The 22,309-nt window shown below is 45.5% G+C and overlaps 1 pseudogene; it reads right to left on the bottom strand.

Annotated features, from left to right (window-relative positions):
- Window positions 1–257: 257 nt before the first annotated feature.
- LOC123489810 lies at window positions 258–21,945 on the bottom strand (annotated as a pseudogene).
- Between the last annotated feature and the right edge of the window lie 364 nt (window positions 21,946–22,309).

The following is a 22,309-nucleotide window of genomic DNA, read 5'->3' as shown; positions in this document are numbered from 1 at the left end:
CACTGTCCAGTATCCAAGTATTTATTTCAGTCACACTGGTTGAATTTTTGGCTAAAAGGTTACTGAATCGATTTCAAGTCACTGAATCGTTTCGGATCGTATCGTTCTAAATGAACCAATATCGTCCTTGAATCGTATCGACAACCACGAATCGTGATACAAATCGAATCGTTACACCCCTAGTTGTATGGCCTGCCTAATTCAGGGACATGTTTACGGTGCTGAAGAGAGAAAATCAGAAAAGATCTAGTGTTCCGTTAGTCCAGTACGTACCGCGTTGTAGCAGGCCCAGTGTAGTGGCGTGTAGCCCTGGTTGTCTGTGATGACGGGGAGGGTCTCCACTGACTGGGCGGCGTGTAGGAGCCCCCCCCAGCACCCCCGATGTGTCCGGATGCCGCCACCAGGTGGACAGGGGTCCGCCCCTTACAGTCCCGAACCAGGAAGCTGGCGCTGTGCTGCAGCAGGGCCTCCACACACTCCTCATGACCCGTCAACGCCTGGGAGGAAGGGCGGGAGACAAGAATGGATTTGAATAACTAATAATCAATGATATAATAATGAATCATCAATTATTACAAATGATGTCTGGAGACAGGTCCCCCTACAGGGATGAATACACCACTACCCATGGACAACTACTTTTCTGAAGATAATATGTATATTTGAGCCTCCCCGTCTCTTTCTGTGTGTGAGCGTATACAGCCAGCTCTCCTCCTCACCCCTCTGTGTAGCGCTGTTCTGCCCCACTTGTCTTTGGCTTCTACGCTGGCTCCCTTGTTGAGCAGTGAGTACACACAGTCTGTGTGTCCGCTCAGCACCGACAGCATCAGAGGGGTTCTGATACACAAGACAACAAGGTCATATTACAAACTGGTAATAACCAGGCTGAGTCCCAAATGGCAACCTATTCCCTATATGGTACACTACTTTTGACCCGAGCCCATAGGGTTCTGGTTTAAAGTAGTGCACCAAGTAGGGCATAGGGTGCCATTTGGGACGTAGAACTAGTGTCAAAATCTCTTTATTTCAGGAATTGTATCCAAAACCCAATTGACTTACTGTCCATTCCCGTCTTGAACGTCCACTGGACTCTGGAGGTCAGCATTTCCAATCAGCAAACGCAAACACTCCGAATGACCGTTGGTAGCTAGAGGAGGATAAACAGAGAGGATATAAGAATGTGAGATGATTGACCATTGGTAGCTAGAGGAGGATAAACAGAGAGGATATAAGAATGTGAGATGATTGACCGTTGGTAGCTAGAGGAGGCTAAACAGAGAGGATATGAGCTGATTGCTGGACGACTATTACCTTCACATGAACAGACAGATTTCTAGAACAGTGGTATTGGTAGATGACATCCTCATGATGTTAACACAGCAGATAATAAAACATTTTGGGACTGAGGCCCTCGAAGCCTGTCACCTGCTAGCTGTGTACCTGGCTCTGGATAGAAGTCCCCCTGTGCACTGATATAGGATCAGCTTACCCTCCCCAGATCCTCAGCAATAATGACAAAAAATGACCTTAGATCAGTGTGTAGTGGGCATTTTCACACTATGCTATATAATATCCCTAGAGTGGACATTGGCGTCCTAGCAACATGACCAAACAAATGTCCATCTTGGTAAGGAAAACTTTTGAATTACAGAATCTCTAGGTCTTACGTGATATCCTATGCGTACCTGCAGCGTGGATGGGGGTCCTCTTCAGGGTGAAGTCTTTAACCAGGATGGAGGCTCCCTGGTTGATGAGGACGTCAACACACTCCACATGGCCTTTAAAGGCATTCAGGTCCAGAGGGGTGCGCCCCTGGCTGTTCCTCACGTCTAGATCCAGCAGAGACTGAACCAGGACCTCCATAGCATGGTGGTGGCCGTGGTACGCCTGAATGGAAACAAACACACAGTCTGAAGCAAAGTCCAGTGGTATGCCTGAACAGATATACACTCCTAATATAATCAATGTCCTATAGTAGACCAGTGGTATGCCAGAACAGATATACACTCCTAATATAATCAATGTCCTATAGTAGACCAGTGGTATGCCAGAACAGATATACACTCCTAATATAATCAATGTCCTATAGTAGACCAGTGGTATGCCTGAACAGAAATACACTCCTAATATAATCAATGTCCTATAGTAGACCAGTGGTGCGCCTGAACAGATATACACTCTTAATATATTCAATGTCCTATAGTAGACCAGTGGTATGCCTGAACAGAAACAGTCCTAGACCTCTAAAGTAGACCAGTGTCTCTCAAATCGGGTGCCCATTTTTTCTCCCGCCCAGCATCAACATCGAAGGTCCCTGCCAAGCGTGAGATTTAGAAACAAACACACTACTACTCCTCTGTTGGAGGTTGATTAACTCAAATGGCAAAATAAGGAAATCATCCTCATCATCACCGTGTCAAAATATGCATGTATTTTACACTAATCAGGAACAGATAGGAACATGGTGTGTGAGTGTCTGGACAATCAACTTTTCGTGGAAAAACAACACCATGCCTGCATCCCAGATAGCACCCTATTTCCCATGTAGTGCAGTACTTTTGATCTGGGCCCATAAGGTTCTGGTCAAAAGTAGTGCACTAAATAGGAATAGGGTGCCATTTGTCATGTGGCGAGACCCCTACAGGAGCAGGTAGGCTTTACTCACAGCTAAGTGTAGGGGGCTGATGGGAGCTCTGACATCAGAGTCGTTCAGGATGTCTGTCCCTGAGGTTTCCATTAGCTGGGGAAAGACAAGGACGGGCCAGTTTAGACTTGTAACATATTTACTTTGAAGGTTAGTCTAGTAGCATGTTTCATGTTGTAAATCTCAGTGACCAGCCCCTGCAGACATACTGGGGTGTTGCATTCGTATCTTAAACAAGCTAGTGTGAGGAAAAGTAACCAACTGGTACTTACCACATCTAAAGGTGTTTCACTTGCAATCTGGAAAAAGAACATCAAGAGTGACGATGCGTCCACGACAAACATGCAACCACACCTTAAAACCTACTGAATATCAACGTCTGTCCCAAATGGCACCCTATTCCCTATATAGTGCATTACTTTTGACCAGAGCCCTATGGGCCCTACATCCATTTGGGACGCAGACAAAATGGTCTGTGAATGCAGGGCGTCTAGTCCCCTGTGGTTCTGACTCACCAGCTCCAGACAGAGGCGGTGTCCGTACGCAGACGCGTAATGGACTGCGTTGTAGCCCTGATTGTCCCTGATCCCTGGGTTAGCGTCGTTTCGCAGCAAATATTCCAGACACCTAGAGGTCAGAGGTCAAGAGTTCACTAATCATTATACCAACATCAAGACAGACAGATAAGCAAGCAGAGACACTTTCCCCAAAGGAGACGTGGCCAAGCTTTCACACTGCAGATTTAACACTAGTATGTATTCAAACACGGCCAACAACATACTCTAGACTACAGTGAAATGTGAAAGGTCATGGCACCACAACATACTCTCCAGACTACAGTGAAATGTGAAAGGTCATGGCACCACAACATACTCTCCAGACTACAGTGAAATGTGAAAGGTCATGGCACCACAACACACACAACAGTAAGAGAGGTGTGAGACATACTTTCCGTCTGTGTCGGAGGCAGCAGCGTAGTGGAGCGGGGTGCAACCCCTTTTATCCAGATCGTTCACACTGGCCCCAGACCCCACCAAGGCAAACAGACACTGGTAGTTACAATTGGCTGCCGCATAATGCAGAGGACTCCTAGAAGAACGCACAGAAACCATTCAACATCAACAACAGAAACAGCTTATTGGAGCTGTAAAACATTTACATTTTACATTTACGTCATTTAGCAGACACTCTTATCCAGTGCGACTTACAGGAGCAATTAGCGTTAAGTGCCTTGCTGCAGTGCACATAGACACATTTTTCACCTAGTCAGCTAGGGGATTTGAACCAGCAACCTTTCGGTTACTGACCCAACGCTCTTAACCGCTAGGCTACCTGCCGCCCAATATTTCCCTAATAATTCCTATATGCCCCTATACTATATTCACCATTATCATAAAGATCACATATGAAAGTTATTTGATGCCACAGACAGACCTTCCGATGCTGTCCTTTCTGTTGAAGTCTGCCCCTGTGTTGAGCAGCAGATTCAGACAGTCCAGGTTCCTGGTAACAAGATATCAAGTTCAGAAAGGCCCTCGTACATCTGAGCTATCAGGTGAATGGTAACAAGATATCAAGTTCAGAAAGGCTCTCGTACATCTGAGCTATCAGGTGGATGGTAACAAGATATCAAGTTCAGAAAGGCTCTCGTACATCTGAGCTATCAGGTGGATGGTAACAAGATATCAAGTTCAGAAAGGCTCTCGTACATCTGAGCTATCAGGTGGATGGTAACAAGATATCAAGTTCAGAAAGGCTCTCGTACATCTGAGCTATCAGGTGGATGGTAACAAGATATCAAGTTCAGAAAGGCCCTTTCACATCTGAGCTATCAGGTGGATGGTAACAATGAGAACCTTAAAGAAAAGAGAAACCCGTACACTGCTCTTGCTAGTATCACTGTTTTTATAATGCTAATAAAAGCAATAATAAAAAGTTATACTAGCAAGAACAGTTTGCAGGTTTCTCTTCTCTTTCAAGAAGATATAAAGACAATTTAGACCAGAGCGCAAGTCAATACCACCATGGCATGGAACCACATTATACAGAAATGATACCGCACTAATGATCTATACGATTTTTTTATACTGCTAAACAATGTGAAATGTAAGAGTGTGAATATGTGTTTGTTCTTTCTGGTGGCTTTCCAGTTCATGAACTAAATATTCCTTGGTGTAAAGCCTGGACCAGTCCACTCACCCAACAGCTGCTGCAGCATGTAAACAGGTCCTTCCAAAGTCGTCAGGGGTGTCTATATCAAAGCCTGATGAGAGGAGCTTCCGACAGCAGTCAGAGAACCCACTGAGAGCAGACAGGTGGAGGCGGAACATCCCATGGACGCCTCGCCTGCAACACATTTTTACATTTTAGACTTTAAGCAGACACTCTTATCCAGAGCGACTTACAGTTGATTCAGCTAAGATTGGAAACAGCACCACATCACAGTCCTCATTAAACCCCACAGCAGATCAACACATCAGCATGCTGCAATGCCCTGTCTATCAACCCCCCACACACCACAATGTGTTGAGCATAGTCTCCAAGCGGGAATTCGGTCAATAACAGAATTGCAGATGCATGTTGCATTTTTGCTGGAAACTGTGTGTGTTCTCACTTGGCTGTGTCAGCTCCGTTCGTGATGAGTGTATTGATGAGTAACTCATGGCCGTAGCGAGCAGAGATGTGCAGAGGTGTGTTTCCATTCTTTTCTTCACAGTCGATCTCAGCACCTACAGAACACACACACACACACACACAGACACACACAGACACACACAGACACACACACACACACACACACACACACACACACACATACACACACACAGACACACACACACGTCAACCACTTGACCCTAGAGGCCTCATGAAGCTTCATGTTCAACCACATTGCAAGTAACATTGCTCTGTGCCAGTGAATCATGGTTTGAAGACAAAAGACAATGCTGAAGAGCCTACTGGTTCATATATATTCAGTTGAGAGCATTCACAGCGACTCACCATTCTGGATGATGGCTTGAGATCTGGAGAAGCGTCCGTGGATGGCCGTCATGTGGAGGGGGTCTTTCCATCTTTACTCTGCAGATAGAAAGACAAAGATGGTTCACACGGCAGTCTGTGCTGCTGACCACAGGCAAAATCAAACACGTATTGGAGGAGCGCTTGATGGCATTTAGTTTGCATTGTTAGGCCTATTCCATTGGTATTTGAATGTAGACCAGGGCCAAATACTAAGCCATGTGCTGCGTCAGTGTGTGCGTCCCAAATGGCACCCTATTTATAAGTACACTACTTTTTGAACCAAAGTAGTGTACTTATAAAGGGAACAGGGTGCCATTTGGGACACAGGCAGTGTCATCACGGCTCCTTGCTCTATGGGCCCCTGGTCAAAAGTAGTCACTACATAGGGAATAGGGTGTTATTTAGTTCAGACACAGTGTTGGTCATCCGGTCTCCTCACCTTGATGTTGACGAGGGCCCCGTTGCCTACCAGCAGCTCCAGGCAGAGCGCCCCATGGCGCGAGGCGGCCGTGAAGTGGAGTGGGGCGAAACCCTTCTCGTACACCTGGTTCACGTTGGCGCCACACTCGATCAGCTCATTCACCACCACATCCTGCCCGTTGTAGCATGCCACGTGGAGGGGGGTGTTACCGTACCCATTGGGCTAATTTATCTGGAGGGAGCAAGGGAGGGAAAAGAGTGGAGAGAGAGAGAGAGAGGGGGGGAACAAAACAATACATTCCTGATCAGGTCACTTGGTTCTGAAACCCCCTGGTCCAACCTCTCTCTCTTCATTACTTGGTTCTGAAAACCCCCTGGTCCAACCTCTCTCTCTTCATTACTTGGTTATGAAAACCCCCTGGTCCAACCTCTCTCTCTTCATTACTTGGTTATGAAAACCCCCTGGTCCAACCTCTCTCTCTTCATTACTTGGTTATGAAAACCCCCTGGTCCAACCTCTCTCTCTTCATTACTTGGTTCTGAAAACCCCCTGGTCCAACCTCTCTCTCTTCATTACTTGGTTCTGAAAACCCCCTGGTCCAACCTCTCTCTCTTCATTACTTGGTTATGAAAACCCCTGGTCCAACCTCTCTCTCTTCATTACTTGGTTATGAAAACCCCCTGGTCCAACCTCTCTCTCTTCATTACTTGGTTATGAAAACCCCCTGGTCCAACCTCTCTCTCTTCATTACTTGGTTCTGAAACCCCCCTGGTCCAACCTCTCTCTCTTCATTACTTGGTTCTGAAACCCCCTGGTCCAACCTCTCTCTCTTCATTACTTGGTTATGAAAACCCCCTGGTCCAACCTCTCTCTTTCATTACTTGGTTCTGAAACCCCCCTGGTCCAACCTCTCTCTCTTCATTACTTGGTTCTGAAACCCCCCTGGTCCAACCTCTCTCTCTTCATTACTTGGTTATGAAAACCCCTGGTCCAACCTCTCTCTTCATTACTTGGTTATGAAAACCCCCTGGTCCAACCTCTCTCTCTTCATTACTTGGTTATGAAAACCCCCTGGTCCAACCTCTCTCTCTTCATTACTTGGTTATGAAACCCCCTGGTCCAACCTCTCTCTCTTCATTACTTGGTTATGAAAACCCCCTGGTCCAAACTCTCTCTCTTCATTACTTGGTTATGAAAACCCCCTGGTCCAACCTCTCTCTCTTCATTACTTGGTTATGAAAACCCCCTGGTCCAACCTCTCTCTCTTCATTACTTGGTTATGAAAACCCCCTGGTCCAACCTCTCTCTCTTCATTACTTGGTTATGAAAACCCCCTGGTCCAACCTCTCTCTCTTCATTACTTGGTTATGAAAACCCCTGGTCCAACCTCTCTCTCTTCATTACTTGGTTATGAAAACCCCCTGGTCCAACCTCTCTCTCTTCATTACTTGGTTCTGAAAAACCCCTGGTCCAACCTCTCTCTCTTCATTACTTGGTTATGAAAACCCCCTGGTCCAACCTCTCTCTCTTCATTACTTGGTTATGAAAACCCCCTGGTCCAACCTCTCTCTCTTCATTACTTGGTTCTGAAAACCCCCTGGTCCAACCTCTCTTTCTTCATTACTTGGTTATGAAAACCCCCTGGTCCAACCTCTCTCTCTTCATTACTTGGTTCTGAAAACCCCCTGGTCCAACCTCTCTCTCTTCATTACTTGGTTATGAAAACCCCTGGTCCAACCTCTCTCTCTTCATTACTTGGTTCTGAAAACCCCCTGGTCCAACCTCTCTCTCTTCATTACTTGGTTATGAAAACCCCCCTGGTCCAACCTCTCTCTCTTCATTACTTGGTTCTGAAAACCCCCTGGTCCAACCTCTCTCTCTTCATTACTTGGTTCTGAAACCCCCTGGTCCAACCTCTCTCTCTTCATCACTTGGTTATGAAAACCCCCTGGTCCAACCTCTCTCTCTTCATTACTTGGTTATGAAAACCCCTGGTCCAACCTCTCTCTCTTCATTACTTGGTTATGAAAACCCCCTGGTCCAACCTCTCTCTCTTCATTACTTGGTTATGAAAACCCCCTGGTCCAACCTCTCTCTCTTCATTACTTGGTTATGAAAACCCCCTGGTCCAACCTCTCTCTCTTCATTACTTGGTTATGAAAACCCCCTGGTCCAACCTCTCTCTCTTCATTACTTGGTTCTGAAAAACCCCCTGGTCCAACCTCTCTCTCTTCATTACTTGGTTATGAAAACCCCCTGGTCCAACCTCTCTCTCTTCATTACTTGGTTATGAAAACCCCCTGGTCCAACCTCTCTCTCTTCATTACTTGGTTATGAAAACCCCCTGGTCCAACCTCTCTCTCTTCATTACTTGGTTCTGAAAACCCCCCTGGTCCAACCTCTCTCTCTTCATTACTTGGTTATGAAAACCCCCTGGTCCAAATCACTGGCTCTAACCTCTCTCTCTTCATTACTATTATGAAAACCCCCTACACATTTGAATGCGTGTTGACTCACATCCACACCAAGGTCCAGGAGGTACTTGACCACACTGATCATTCCACTGGAGGCTGCAGAGTGGAGAGGGGTGTAGGCCTTCTTGTTTTTACAGGACACCTCTGATCCATGAGAGGCCAGCAGTTTCACCACCTCAATGTGCCCTATGGTAGAGAGAGAAGGGGAGGGATAAATAGAGAGAGAGAGAGAGAGAGAGAGAGAGAGAGAGAGAGAGAGAGAGAGAGAGAGAGAGAGAGAGAGAGAGAGAGAGAGAGAGAGAGAGAGGGAGGGAGATAGTAAGGGGGTTAAGAGAGAAACAGAGATACAAACACAGAGAGATAGGCAGAGAGAGGGAGAGATAGATTAGTTTACAGTGGTACACAGCACCATAAGCAACACCTACATCATGTTAGTACAACTGAAAACATCTAATCAACCTACTTAGTACATGATTCTGACATAATAACACACTAGACGTGGCTCATACAGCTGAGCTGTGAGACTAACACACAGTCCATTCATTCATTCATTCATTGGTATAAAGGACATTAGTCAGAATGTAAATGATGTGGTAAACTCATCACCCATGTAAGCAGCCCAGTGGATTGCTCGGCGATCCTTCTTGTCAAAGGCATTAATGTTGGCTCCTCTGGAGAGAAGCAGCCTCACCATCTAACAGGGAGAGGAGAGAGAAACAAAACACAGGTTGAGGGAAAACTAAACAGCAAAATCCGCTAAATCTGGCTTCAAAGCCTTCCCTTTAAAATTATATATTTTGTATTCACAATGAATGAAAGATAACATGTAAAGACATGGTACATTTCTCCCCTTTTAGTCCCCCTTTGACCTCCCCCCCCCCCAGAATGCCTCCAAACACATTTAAAAAGAAAGGGAAAGTAATTGAGTTACATGTCAGAAAACAAAACAAAAGTATACAACAACGTTACTTCAAGCAAAAATGTAATAGCCTAACAATTTCAGGTGATTAAGTGATTTTATAGGCCTATATAGCAGTAATCTCAAGGTGGGGCCAAGAGTACTAATCTGGAGGAAGTGTTTGGAGCTGTTCAAAATAGGATATCATCGGGTCCCAGGAGGAATAAAATGAGTTGGTTGACCCTCGAATGGTAACTTCATTTTTTCTCATTTTAGGAACAGCTTCAGATCTTTGAGCCAAAGAGAGGCTAAGGGAGGATTGATAGATTTCCAATCCAATAAAATCCTTCTGCGGGCTAACATGGAGGCAAAGGCAATGGCATCTAGCTGTCTATTGGTCAGAGAAGGATTGTTGTTTGGTACTCCAAAAATAGCAATTTCTGCACTAGGCTGCAACTTTATATCAAATGCTTCAGAAAGGGTTTTAAATAGTGGACAAATAATCTGCCAGACGGGGACAGGACCAGAACATGTGGGTCAAGTCCGCCAAGGAGCTTTTACACCTGTCACATGTACCATCAATATTTGGGTAGAATTTGGACAATCTGGCCTTACTGAAATGGATACGGTAAAGTACCTTAAACTGTATAAGGCTGAGCCGGGCACAAGAGGAGCTTCCATTTACCCTCAGTAAGGCATTTCACACTCAGATCGGATTTTATTCAAAGCCTCCTCTGAACAAACTCAAGCATACAACTAGGGCTGTGATGGTCATGGAACTTCAGGTGTCGGTGATTGGCGTGTCTTATGTATCAATCAATCAATTTTATTTTATATAGCCCTTCTTACATCAGCTAATATCTCGAAGTGCTGTACAGAAACCCAGCCTAAAACCCCAAACAGCTAGTAATGCAGGTGTAGAAGCACGGTGGCTAGGAAAAACTCCCTAGAAAGGCGAAAGCCTAGGAAGAAACCTAGAGAGGAACCAGGCTATGAGGGGTGGCCAGTCCTCTTCTGGCTGTGCCGGGTGGAGATTATAACAGAACCATGCCAAGATGTTCAAAAATGTTCATAAGTGACAAGCATGGTCAAATAATAATCAGGAATAAATCTCAGTTGGCTTTTCATAGCCGATCATTAAGAGTTGAAAACAGCAGGTCTGGGACAGGTAGGGGTTCCATAACCGCAGGCAGAACAGTTGAAACTGGAATAGCAGCAAGGCCAGGCGGACTGGGGACAGCAAGGAGTCACCACGGCCGGTAGTCCCGACGTATGGTCCTAGGGCTCAGGTCTCTCAGTTGGCTTTTCATAGCCGATCATTAAAGAGTTGAAAACAGCAGGTCTGGGACAGGTAGGGGTTTCGTAGCCGCAGGCAGAACAGTTGAAACTGGAATAGCAGCAAGGCCAGGCGGACTGGGGACAGCAAGGTGTCATCATGCCCGGTAGTCCTGACGTATGGTCCTAGGGCTCAGGTTCTCAGAGAGAAAGAGAGAACGAGAGAATTAGAGAGAGCATACTTAAATTCACACAGGACACTGGATAAGACAGGAGAAGTACTCCAGGTATAACCAACTAACCCCAGCCCCCCGACACATAAACTACTGCAGCATAAATACTGGAGGCTGAGACAGGAGCGGTCCGGAGACACTGTGGCCCCATCCGAAGAAACCCCGGACAGGGCCAAACAGGAAGGATATAACCCCACCCACTCCGCCAAAGCACAGCCCCCCGCACCACTAGAGGGATATCCCCAACCACCAACTTACAATCCTGAGACAAGGCCGAGTATAGCCCACAGAGGTCTCCACCACAGCACAAACCAAGGGGGGCGCCAACCCAGACAGGAAGATCACGTCAGTAACTCAACCCACTCAAGTGACGCACCCCTCCCAGGGACGGCATGAAAGAGCACCAGCAAGCCAGTGACTCAGCCCCTGCAACAGGGTTAGAGGCAGAGAACCCCAGTGGAGAGGGGAACCGGCCCGGCAGAGACAGTGCTTCAAGGGCTGTTCGTTGCTCCAGCCTTTCCGTTCACCTTCACACTCCTGGGCCAGACTACACTCAATCATATGACCTACTGAAGAGATAAGTCTTCAGTAAAGACTTAAAGGTTGAGACCGAGTCTGCGTCTCTCACATGGGTAGGCAGACTGTTCCATAAAAATGGAGATCTATAGGATAAAGCCCTGCCTCCCGCTGTTTGCTTAGGAAATTCTAGGGACAATTAGGAGGCCTGCGTCTTGTGACCGTAGCGTACGTATTGGTATGTACGGCAGGACCAACTCGGAAAGATAGGTAGGAGCAAGCCCATGTAACGCTTTATAGGTTAACAGTAAAACCTTGAAATCAGCCCTTGCCTTAACAGGAAGCCAGTGTAGGGAAGCTAGCACTGGAGTAATATGATCAAATTTCTTGGTTCTAGTCAGGATTCTAGCAGCCGTATTTAGCACTAACTGAAGTTTATTTAGTGCTTTATCCGGGTAGCCGGAAAATAGTGCATTGCAGTAGTCTAAGCTTTCTAATTGTCATGATCTTTTCCTCAAAGAAGTTCATGAATTTATCACTGCTGAAGTGAAAGCCATCCTCTCTTGGGGAATGCTGCTTTTTAGTTAGCTTTGCAACAGTATCAAAAAGAAATTTTGGATTGTTCTTATTTTCCTCAATTAAGTTGGAAAAGTAGGATGATCGAGCAGCAGTGAGGGCTCTTCGGTACTGCACGGTACTGTCTTTCCAAGCTAGTCGGAAGACTTCCAGTTTGGTGTGGCGCCATTTCCGTTCCAATTTCCTGGAAGCTTGCTTCAAAGCTCGGGTATTTTCTGTATACCAGGGAGCTAGTTTCTTATGACAAATGTTTTTCGTTTTTAGGGGTGCAACTGCATCTAGGGTATTGCGCAAGGTTAAATTGAGTTCCTCAGTTAAGTGGTTAACTGATTTTTGTCCTCTGACGTCCTTGGGTAGGCAGAAGGAGTCTGGAAGGGCATCAATGAATTTTTGTGTTGTTTGAGAATTTATAGCACGACTTTTGATGCTCCTTGGTTGGGGTCTGAGCAGATTATTTGTTGCGATTGCAAATGTAATAAAATGGTGGTCCGATAGTCCAGGATTTTGTGGAAAAACATTAAGATCTACAACATTTATTCCATGGGATAAAACTAGGTCCAGAGTATGACTGTGGCAGTGAGTAGGTCCAGAGACATGTTGGACAAAACCCACTGAGTCGATAATGGCTCCGAAAGACTTTTGGAGTGGGTCTGTGGACTTCTCCATGTGAATATTAAAATCACCAAAAATTAGAATATGATCTGCTATGACTACAAGGTCTGATAGGAATTCAGGAAACTCAGAGAGGAACGCTGTATATGGCCCAGGAGGCCTGTAAACAGTAGCTATAAAAAGTGATTGAGTAGGCTGCATAGATTTCATGACTAGAAGCTCAAAAGATGAAAACGCCATTTTTTTTTGTAAATTGAAATTTGCTATCGTAAATGTTAGCAACACCTCCGCCTTTGCGGGATGCACGGGGAATATGGTCACTAGTGTAACCAGGAGGTGAGGCCTCATTTAACACAGCAAATTCATCAGGCTTAAGCCATGTTTCAGTCAGGCCAATCACATCGAGATTATGATCAGTGATTAGTTCATTGACTATGACTGCCTTTGAAGTGAGGGATCTAACATTAAGTAACCCTATTTTGAGATGTGAGGTATCACGATCTCTTTCAATAATGGCAGGAATGGAGGAGGTCTTTATCCTAATAAGATTGCTAGGGTGAACACCGCCATGTTTAGTTTTGCCCAACCTAGGTCGAGGCACAGACACAGTCTCAATGGGTATGGCTGAGCTGACTACACTGACTGTGCTATTGGCAGACTCCACTAAGCTGGCAGGTTGGCTAACAGCCTGCTGCCTGGCCTGCACCCTATTTCACTGTGGGGCTAGAGGAGTTAGAGCCCTATCTATGTTGGTAGATAAGAGGAGAGCACCCCTCCAGCTAGGATGGAGTCCGTCACTCCTCAGCAGGTCAGGCTTGGTCCTGTTTGTGGGTGAGTCCCAGAAAGAGGGCCAATTATCCACAAATGTTATCTTTTGGGAGGGGCAGAAAACAGTTTTCAACCAGCGATTAAGTGCTGAGACTCTGCTGTAGAGCTCGTCACTTCCCCTAACTGGGAGGGGGCCCAGAGACAATTACTCGATGCCGACACATCTTTCTAGCTGATTTACAAGCTGAAGCTATGTTGCACTTGGTGACCTCTGACTGTTTCATCCTAACATCGTTGGTGCCGACGTGGATAACAATATCTCTATACTCTCTACACTCGCCAGTTTTAGCTTTAGCCAGCACCATCTTTAGATTAGCCTTAACGTCGGTAGCCCTGCCCCCTGGTAAACAGTGTATGATCGCTGGGTGATTCGTTTTAAGTCTAATACTGCGGGTAATGGAGTCGCCAATGACTAGGGTTTTCAATTTGTCAGAGCTAATGGTGGGAGCCTTCGGCGTCTCAGACCCCGTAACGGGAGGAGTAGAGACTAGAGAAGACTCAGACTCAGACTCCGACTCGCTACATAATGGGGAAAACCGGTTGAAGGTTTCTGTCGGCTGAATGAGCGACACCGGTTGAGCATTCCAACAGTATTTCCCTCCAGAAGCCATGAGAAAGTTGTCCGGCTGCGGGGACTGTGCGGGGGGATTTATACTAACGTTACTGTCTGTACTTACTGGTGGCACAGACGCTGTTTCTTCCTTTCCTACACTGAGATTACCCTTGCCTAACGATTGCGTCTGAAGCTGGGCTTGTAGCACAGCTATTTTCGCCGTAAGGCGATCGTTCTCCTGTATATTATGAGTACAGCGACTGCAATTAGAAGACATCATGTTAATGTTACTACTTAGCTTCGGCTGTTGAAGATGTTGATGAACCATGTCCAGATAAAGCGTCCGGAGTGAAAAAGTTGAATAAGGGAAAAAAGTTGCGATGGAAAAAAGGAAAATAACGTAAAGTTGGCAGCTAAAACGCACAGGAAAATGACTCTTCTGTCTCGGGATAAACGTCCGGGGTGAAAAAGTTTAACGAAAAAAGATGAGTGAGGACAAAACTAAAAAGTTGGTAAATTTGTTGAACACAAAGATTGATTAAACGTTTATTAAAAGTAAAACGTGAATAGTTTGGCAGGTAGCCAAGTAGCAACAAACAGCACAGCAGTACGGAGACAATGCGGAAGCGAGTACGTGGTCATCGACAAAACTGACAGCTGACAGGGGGGCGGGACGGACATTAGCAAAGGAAAACATTAGCGCGTTTAGGCCAGTCTTGCTCTCAAGTTTGGGGAAGCTAATTTTCTCCATGAAAAATATCAAGCATTCCATGCATCATCACATTTGCAAACTTATAAAAAAAAAAAAATTGTTCACCTTTATTTAACCAGGTAAGCCAGTTGAGAACAAGTTCTCATTTACAACTGCGACCTGGCCAAGATAAAGCAAAGCAGTGCGATAAAAACAACACAGAGTTACATTTGGGGTAAAAAAACATAAAGTCAAAAATACAACAGAAAATATATATACAGTGTGTGCAAATGTAGCAAGTTATGGAGGTAAGGCAATAAATAGGCTATAGTGCAGAATAATTACAATAGTATTAACACTGGAATGCTAGATGTGCAAGAGATTATGTGCAAATAGAGATACCGGGGTGCAAAAGAGCAAAATAAATAACAATATAGGGATGAGGTAGTTGGGTGGGCTAATTTCAGATGGGCTGTGTACAGGTGCAGTGATCGGTAAGGTGCTCTGACAACTGATGCTTAAAGTTATTGAGGGAGATAAGAGTCTCCAGCTTCAGAGATTTTTGCAATTCGTTCCAGTCATTGGCAGCAGAGAACTGGAAGGAATGGCGGCCAAAGGAGGTGTTGGCTTTGGGAATGACCAGTGAGATATACCTGCTGGAGCGCAGACTACGGGTGGGTGCTGCTATGGTGACCAATGAGCTAAGATAAGGCGGGGATTTGCCTAGCAGTGATTTATAGATGGCCTGGAGCCAGTGGGTTTGACGACGAACATGTAGTGAGGACCAGCCAACAAGAGCGTACAGGTCACAGTGGTGGGTAGTGTATGGGGCTTTGGAGACAAAACGGATGGCACTGTGATAGACTACATCCAGTTTGCTGAGTAGAGTGTTGGAGGCTATTTTGTAAATGACATCGCCGAAGTCAAGGATCGATAGGATAGTCAGTTTTACGAGGGCATGTTTGGCAGCATGAGTGAAGGAGGCTTTGTTTGCGAAATAGGAAGCCGATTCTAGATTTAACTTTGGATTGGAGATTCTTTATGTGAGTCTGGAAGGAGAGTTTACAGTCTAACCAGACACCTAGGTATTTGTAGTTGTCCACATACTCTAGGTCAGACCCGTCGAGAGTGGTGATTCTAGTCGGGTGGGCGGGTGCCAGCAGCGTTCGATTGAAAAGCATACATTTAGTTTTACTAGTGTTTAAGAGCAGTTGGAGGCTACTGAAGGAGTGTTGTATGGCATTGAAGCTCGTTTGGAGGTTTGTTAACACAGTGTCCAATGAAGGGCCAGATGTATACAAAATGGTGTCATCTGCGTAGAGGTGGATCTGAGAGTCACCAGCAGCAAGAGCGACATCATTGATATACACGGAGAAAAGTGTCGGCCCAAGAATTGAACCCTGTGGCACCCCCATAGAGACTGCCATAGGTCCAGACAACAGGCCCTCCGATTTGACACACTGAACTCTATCTGAGAAGTAGTTGGTGAACCAGGCGAGGCAGTCATTTGAGAAACCAAGGCTATTTAGTCTGCCAATAAGAATGCGGTGGTTGACAGAGTCGAAAGCCTTGGCCAGGTCGATGAAGACGGCTGCACAGTACTGTCTATTATCAATTGCGGTTATAATATCGTTTAGGACCTTGAGCGTGGCTGAAGTGCACCCATGACCAGCTCGGAACTTATGTAAAATAGCTGACTATTCCTAATGTGATTAGTAAATTGGATAGTCATAATTTAGGCTAATAATATAACTCAATCACAGGCTGTTCAATGCAGCGGGTGGTGGAGTAGGTTTCTTTTCACTGGAAAAATGTGGCCTTTTATTATTTTAAAATCACGCAATTCTACTACACTTTATATGACTAGAGAGATTAGCAGAATCTTTTTCAACACGACTTTCAAGTGGCACTGACCCAGTGATAAAGACAGTGAATATGCACACTCACCGGGGATATAGCCGATGCCAATAATACTGTTCCCTCAATTAAGTTGAGGATTTTGATCATTAAAAAAGACATTAGTATTTTCATCTTCTTCTCTTTGAAGCAATAAGCCAATTGCTTTCCAAACTGTTTTCCCTCCATTGTATTTTGAAAAATTGCGATATGCCTGGTTGAGCCTCTCTTTCACTGACATTCACAACTCAACAGTCATCTATTTGGAAGCCTATTCGCCGCACCCGCTGCCTTCCGACAGGCTACGCGATTTAAAACAATCCAGAAGAAGCTAATGATCATGCTTTCTGGTATAGTATACACACGTAACATGTAGGATTCCCAGAATATGTTCTATATTCTCATTATTAACTCATTATAATCAGTGGTTTAATTAGAGTATGATTGGCTAAATAAAACAATGGGCCTATGGTAATGCAACATTAAGTGATTCAAGGAAACTAGCCTATTTTGTTTGTTTATTTGCTCGGGCATCTGAATTACAATTATTCATGAACAATAATTTTGCATAGCTTATTCTTTTAACATTGAATAGCCTATAAATGGTTATTACAGCTTAGTTATTAAAACTTCATTTCTCACAAGAATGAGGTTGTGAATTGGGAGGTTCAGCTCGGTCTGGGCCTTACTAGGTCCCTCTTTTAAATCGCCAGCTCTGCTAAAAAGTGCCCACCAGAGTTCTACATAGGCCTAGAACACGGCCTGTGCTCTGGCTTCACATTGATGGTGACAGCGAGATGGAGATTGTGGCCAAAGCAATTTAGCCAAGGCCAGTTCAGTTGCCTCACTTCAGCCACAATGTTGGCCCTGTTGTCTGTGGCGATACAGGACATTAGATTTTCGTCAAGGGCCCAGTCAAGGAATTCCGGAATGTAGGTTGTTTCCAAACAGTTGGATTTCAGTGTCCAGTCTTTCGTCAGATAGTGCACTGTTAGGTTCATGTAAGGAGTCATATTTACACTTGACCACATGTCCATATTCAGTGCAAAAATAAACAAATCTACGTCCTTTAGCTCTGCCTGAACCTCCCCCTTCACCTTGTTGAACAAGGTAGGGACCGCTGTTTGAGACAAATACTTTCTCCCCGGTAACTCGTATAGTCTGTCAAATTTCCAGAGCATTTATTTGAAGGCGGGTTTCTCCACCGTTCGTAAAGGCACCATTCCTATGACTAAATAACGAGTTCCAGTGTCTGGCAGTGCTCGCCACTTATCGGTGTCCCGTTTGTGGTGCTGGAATTCTTAGTAGGTAGCCTATGGGTTTTGCGCATATTCTGCAAACAGGCTGGCCAAGTCATCTGGTTCTCCATCGTCGTTAGGTGTGAAACTGAAATGTGCCCAAACAGGTTGTTATGGGTTTTTTTTGCAATGAGAGCCATCTTTTTCACCTCACTCCTCTGATCTACTGTAACAATGAAAAGGTCAGAGGTGAAGGTCAGAGGTCAGAGGCTACCCACCCACCCCCCAGCCTGTAGGCTATAGATCTAGAGGTACTATAGTTACCCCCGGTCCCCACTTTTCACCTCACCCCCCCCTCTTCAATTAACCTGAATTGACCTTCAAAGATTCTCTCCTATTCGCGCATAGAGCAGATTTGGTGATTGCGGTGCATCAAAAGATAGTCCATCTATTAAACTGTCTATATCTCCTCCAACTAAGTCAGCAAAACAATACCATATAATCAATAGTTAACACTCCCGCTATGGATAAAGTATATCTACATTAAAATAAAGGTGATAAAACATTTTATGGAGAGAAAATCATACTTCTTTTTGGTTTTGACGGTAATTTTATTTTCATGGTGTTCTTCATCCAAAACCGTCAATGTCACGGTTATCCAATTACCGTCACAGCCCTACATACAACCATTGTAAGTAATCGGATGCACAGTAAGCTCAACGTGGGGATAGGGCAGGTATAAAGTGTAGACTACAGTGTGTAATCATGTCCATGCTAATTGCTAACCTCCTGGTGTCCACTGAAGGCTGCATGGTGCAGCGCCGTGCGCCCGGCCCGGTCTGACACGTTCACGTTGCTGAGGAGAGGGACCAGGGCCTCGGCACAGCGGACTGCCTTATTGGCCGCAGCGATGTGGAGCGGCGTTTGCCAGTTCTTGTCCCTGGCGTTCACGTCAGTAGAGTGTTTCAATAACACCTGGACAGCCTCCTACAGGAACACAGTTCAAATCATGTTCAACTTTGTTTAAAGTGCATTTAAAAATCACAACACACTTAACAGTCAAACACATATGCACAGGAGTGTGTGTGAGGGCTGACAGTATCACTACACGTACCTCACTGCAGGAAGCCAAGGCCCGGTGCAGAGGAGTGAGCCACTTGTTGTCTTTGGCATTTACTCTGGCTCCTGGGACACAGACAGAAAAACAGGGGACAGACCGACAGGGGACAGACCGACAGGGGACACATTCAGTGCCTAACAACACACTATACAATACAAGTAAAATGATATACAACATAATTCTGACAAAATAAATGACATACCTGTACACGAAGAGACAACACACAATAGCTTAGCCCTTGGTGCAGCCACAGCTCTCGGGCACCTGCGTGAGCACATAGAAAATCACTGTCTAATCAGAGACTTCAACACATTAGTTCCCACAATGAGTTCATCAACCTGCCCATCAACAATAAGCACTGGGACTACATAACAGAAGCCATAAAGTTGAATTTTTAAGTCACACATGCCCACTGGGCTAGTTTGTTCCCACCACAACCCACCAGGATGATGTCTGAAGGAGCTAGAAAGTTCCCCTCTACCACTCCTGCCTCCCTCAACCGAGGTACAATATCTGCGCGCAGAGTAGTAGCCATGGACCCACTATCTAACATCCCCTTCAGCTCAACTTTATCCTGTACTAGCACAGTGGTGTAAAACAAACTGTCATTCTGAGTAATTCTCATTGTGTCCTGAAAAATGACTGTGTTGTTCTTGGGTACTGACTCACAAAAGTAAGAATAAACAGATTGGATATCATCATCAGTGGAGGAAAAATAAGAATGCCCCACATTGCCCTCCTCAGAACGGAGGCTTTCTAGTTTTCCTGAGACCTGCCAGTCTGTCCACATCCAGGGTTCTGTCGCTGCCCAGCCTCACTACAGTCAAAGCTCATGTGGCCCGGAGAAAAGCACTTGACGCACAGCTGGTGCATCTGACACTGAGCTTTGGTCCAGTGATTAGTGCTTCCACAGTCAGCGCACTCATGCTGAAGTTTGTGGAACTGTTTACGGGGCCCTCTACATTTAACATGTTTAAGTCATTTAGCAGACGCTCTTATCCAGAGCGACTTACAGTTAGTGCATACGTTACTTTTTTTTTCATACCCCCGTGGGAATCGAACCCACAACCCTGGCGTTGCAAACACCATGCTCTACGAACTGAGCCGGCCATTCCCTCCACTACCCTAGGCGACGCTGGTCCAATTGTGTGCCGCCCCATGGGTCTCCCGGTCGCGGCCGGCTACGACAGAGCCTGGATTCAAACCAGGATCTCTAGTGGCACAGCTAGCACTGCGATGTAGTGCCTTAGACCACTGTGCCACTCACAGACTGAGTATTGCTGAGTATTGCTGACCAGAGCCTTCTCTAACAAAGTCAAAACTTTCTTTAATGTCCCACCCTCAGATACAGATGATGCCTGGTCTGGTTCACGGCCACATTGAGAAAAAGATGACACATTAGGTCTTTTCACAGGACCCACTCCCTCCTGAGGGCAGTCAAAAACAGCAGCAACCTGCTGTGAAAGTTGTGTTCTACATGCTTTACGTTCCCTTAACAGTTCATCCAACCGATCCTGTACCTCACTGGCTGTCCAGTCACGAATGGGTTTGCTCTTGAACACTTGGGCCAACTCTTTATCAGGACAGTTGCGTACAAACATGACTGCCAACTCTGAGCACTGATTGGGTAAGGTCCTGCCCTCACTCACAAGGTACTGTTCGGCTGCCTCTGCAGCTTTGTTAAGCCTAATCCAGAAATCTATTGGACCCTCATTAGCATATGGTTTGATTGAATAGAAATCAGCTAATGGCATACCTGAGCAGACAGTATCCCCAAAGTGTTGCTTGAAAACACTGAACACCGCCTTAACATCTGTGACAACAAGGTTGTTACGCTTCCAGACTTTGGTCACATCCCGTGCCCTCCCCATGAGCCTAGACATCACCTCCCCAACATTCCCAGACCCAGTGTAACCCCTCTTCTCTAGGTAGACTTCCATTAACTCCTCCCACTCCAGGACAGAGTACTTATCTGAGCCATCACCCCTAAAAAGAGGTGGAGCACTAACATCTGACTTCACAACCAGATTCAGCTTGGACGCATCAATAAAGGTTGACCCACACTGCTCAGGCAGGGGAAACTGCTGGGGTTGGTGAGGGGACGGGCAGGAGAAAGACTTGAAACCCCAGGCTGCAGTAAACTCGCTCTGATAGATTCTCCTATCTCTGAACCAATCTGCTTAATAAGGTCACTAAGCTGACTCGGAGGCGTCCCATTATCACCGAGTACTGTGGATGATGGTACATCAAAAGACAGAGGTGGGATACCCTGGTCAGGTGGAACAAACAGCCTACCCCTCCCAGTGCTTGCAAACTCAGGACTAGCAAACGCTCTACTCCCAGGAGCTGACTGTACAATTGGTGTAAATGGAAGGACACCCCTCCCTCTACCCACACTAAAATCCACAGCATAACACGTCTTATGGATTTGAGAATCTTCCATGGCTCAACAGAGCACTAAAATACAATGTAATTTAGTGCATTCAAATACCCAAAAAAATTAATGCAATAAACAAATTCATCCAAAACATACAAATAAGCACGAATACCTGTATCTAATGAATATGCTACATTCACTTTCACTGTTTACAGTATATATTCACTTACAGTAAGCCATCAACAAATTCACATGCGCAGGTCGTGCACCTCATCCACATGCACAGCTCCGGCGGTCGGCTTGCCACAGGACACTGCCACAACTGGAATTCTGATGGTTGGATAATTTTTATTCGACCTGCACACGAAGAGACAACACACAATATGTTAGCTCTTGGTGCAGCCACAGCTCTCGGGCACCTTGCTAGTTGAAGGTCAGGCAAAAATGAACAGGTGCTGCATGCACACATTCAGTGCCTAACAACACACTATACAATACAAGTAAAATGATATACAACATAATTCTGACAAAAATAAATGACATACCTGTACACGAAGAGACAACACACAATAGCTTAGCCCTTGGTGCAGCCACAGCTCTCGGGCACCTGCGTGAGCACATAGAAACTCACTCAAACACTGACCCAAATACTCCCGAGTTACAATAGGTACCCTAATTAGCGAGCTCGGTGAAAGTTGTTAACATACATCTTTATATTGTCCACATTGTAACAAAACCTGTAGTTGCGTAACAGCACTTTGTGTAACTTTACCACAGTTTTATATCGACAAATTACGGCGCCAAGGACAACATACCTTGCTAGTTGAAGGTCAGGCAAAAGAGAACAATAAGAGCGTACATAAATACAGATAACCCGCGATGGACCAAACCAAAATATACACAACTTTTACAATTAGGTCTATTTGCAATATAGAT

Source organism: Coregonus clupeaformis, unplaced genomic scaffold (assembly GCF_020615455.1).
Source record: "Coregonus clupeaformis isolate EN_2021a unplaced genomic scaffold, ASM2061545v1 scaf3335, whole genome shotgun sequence".
Classification (NCBI taxonomy): domain Eukaryota; kingdom Metazoa; phylum Chordata; class Actinopteri; order Salmoniformes; family Salmonidae; genus Coregonus; species Coregonus clupeaformis.
The sequence above is the reverse complement of the archived record's forward strand: the minus strand, read 5'-3'. Positions and strand labels throughout refer to the sequence as shown.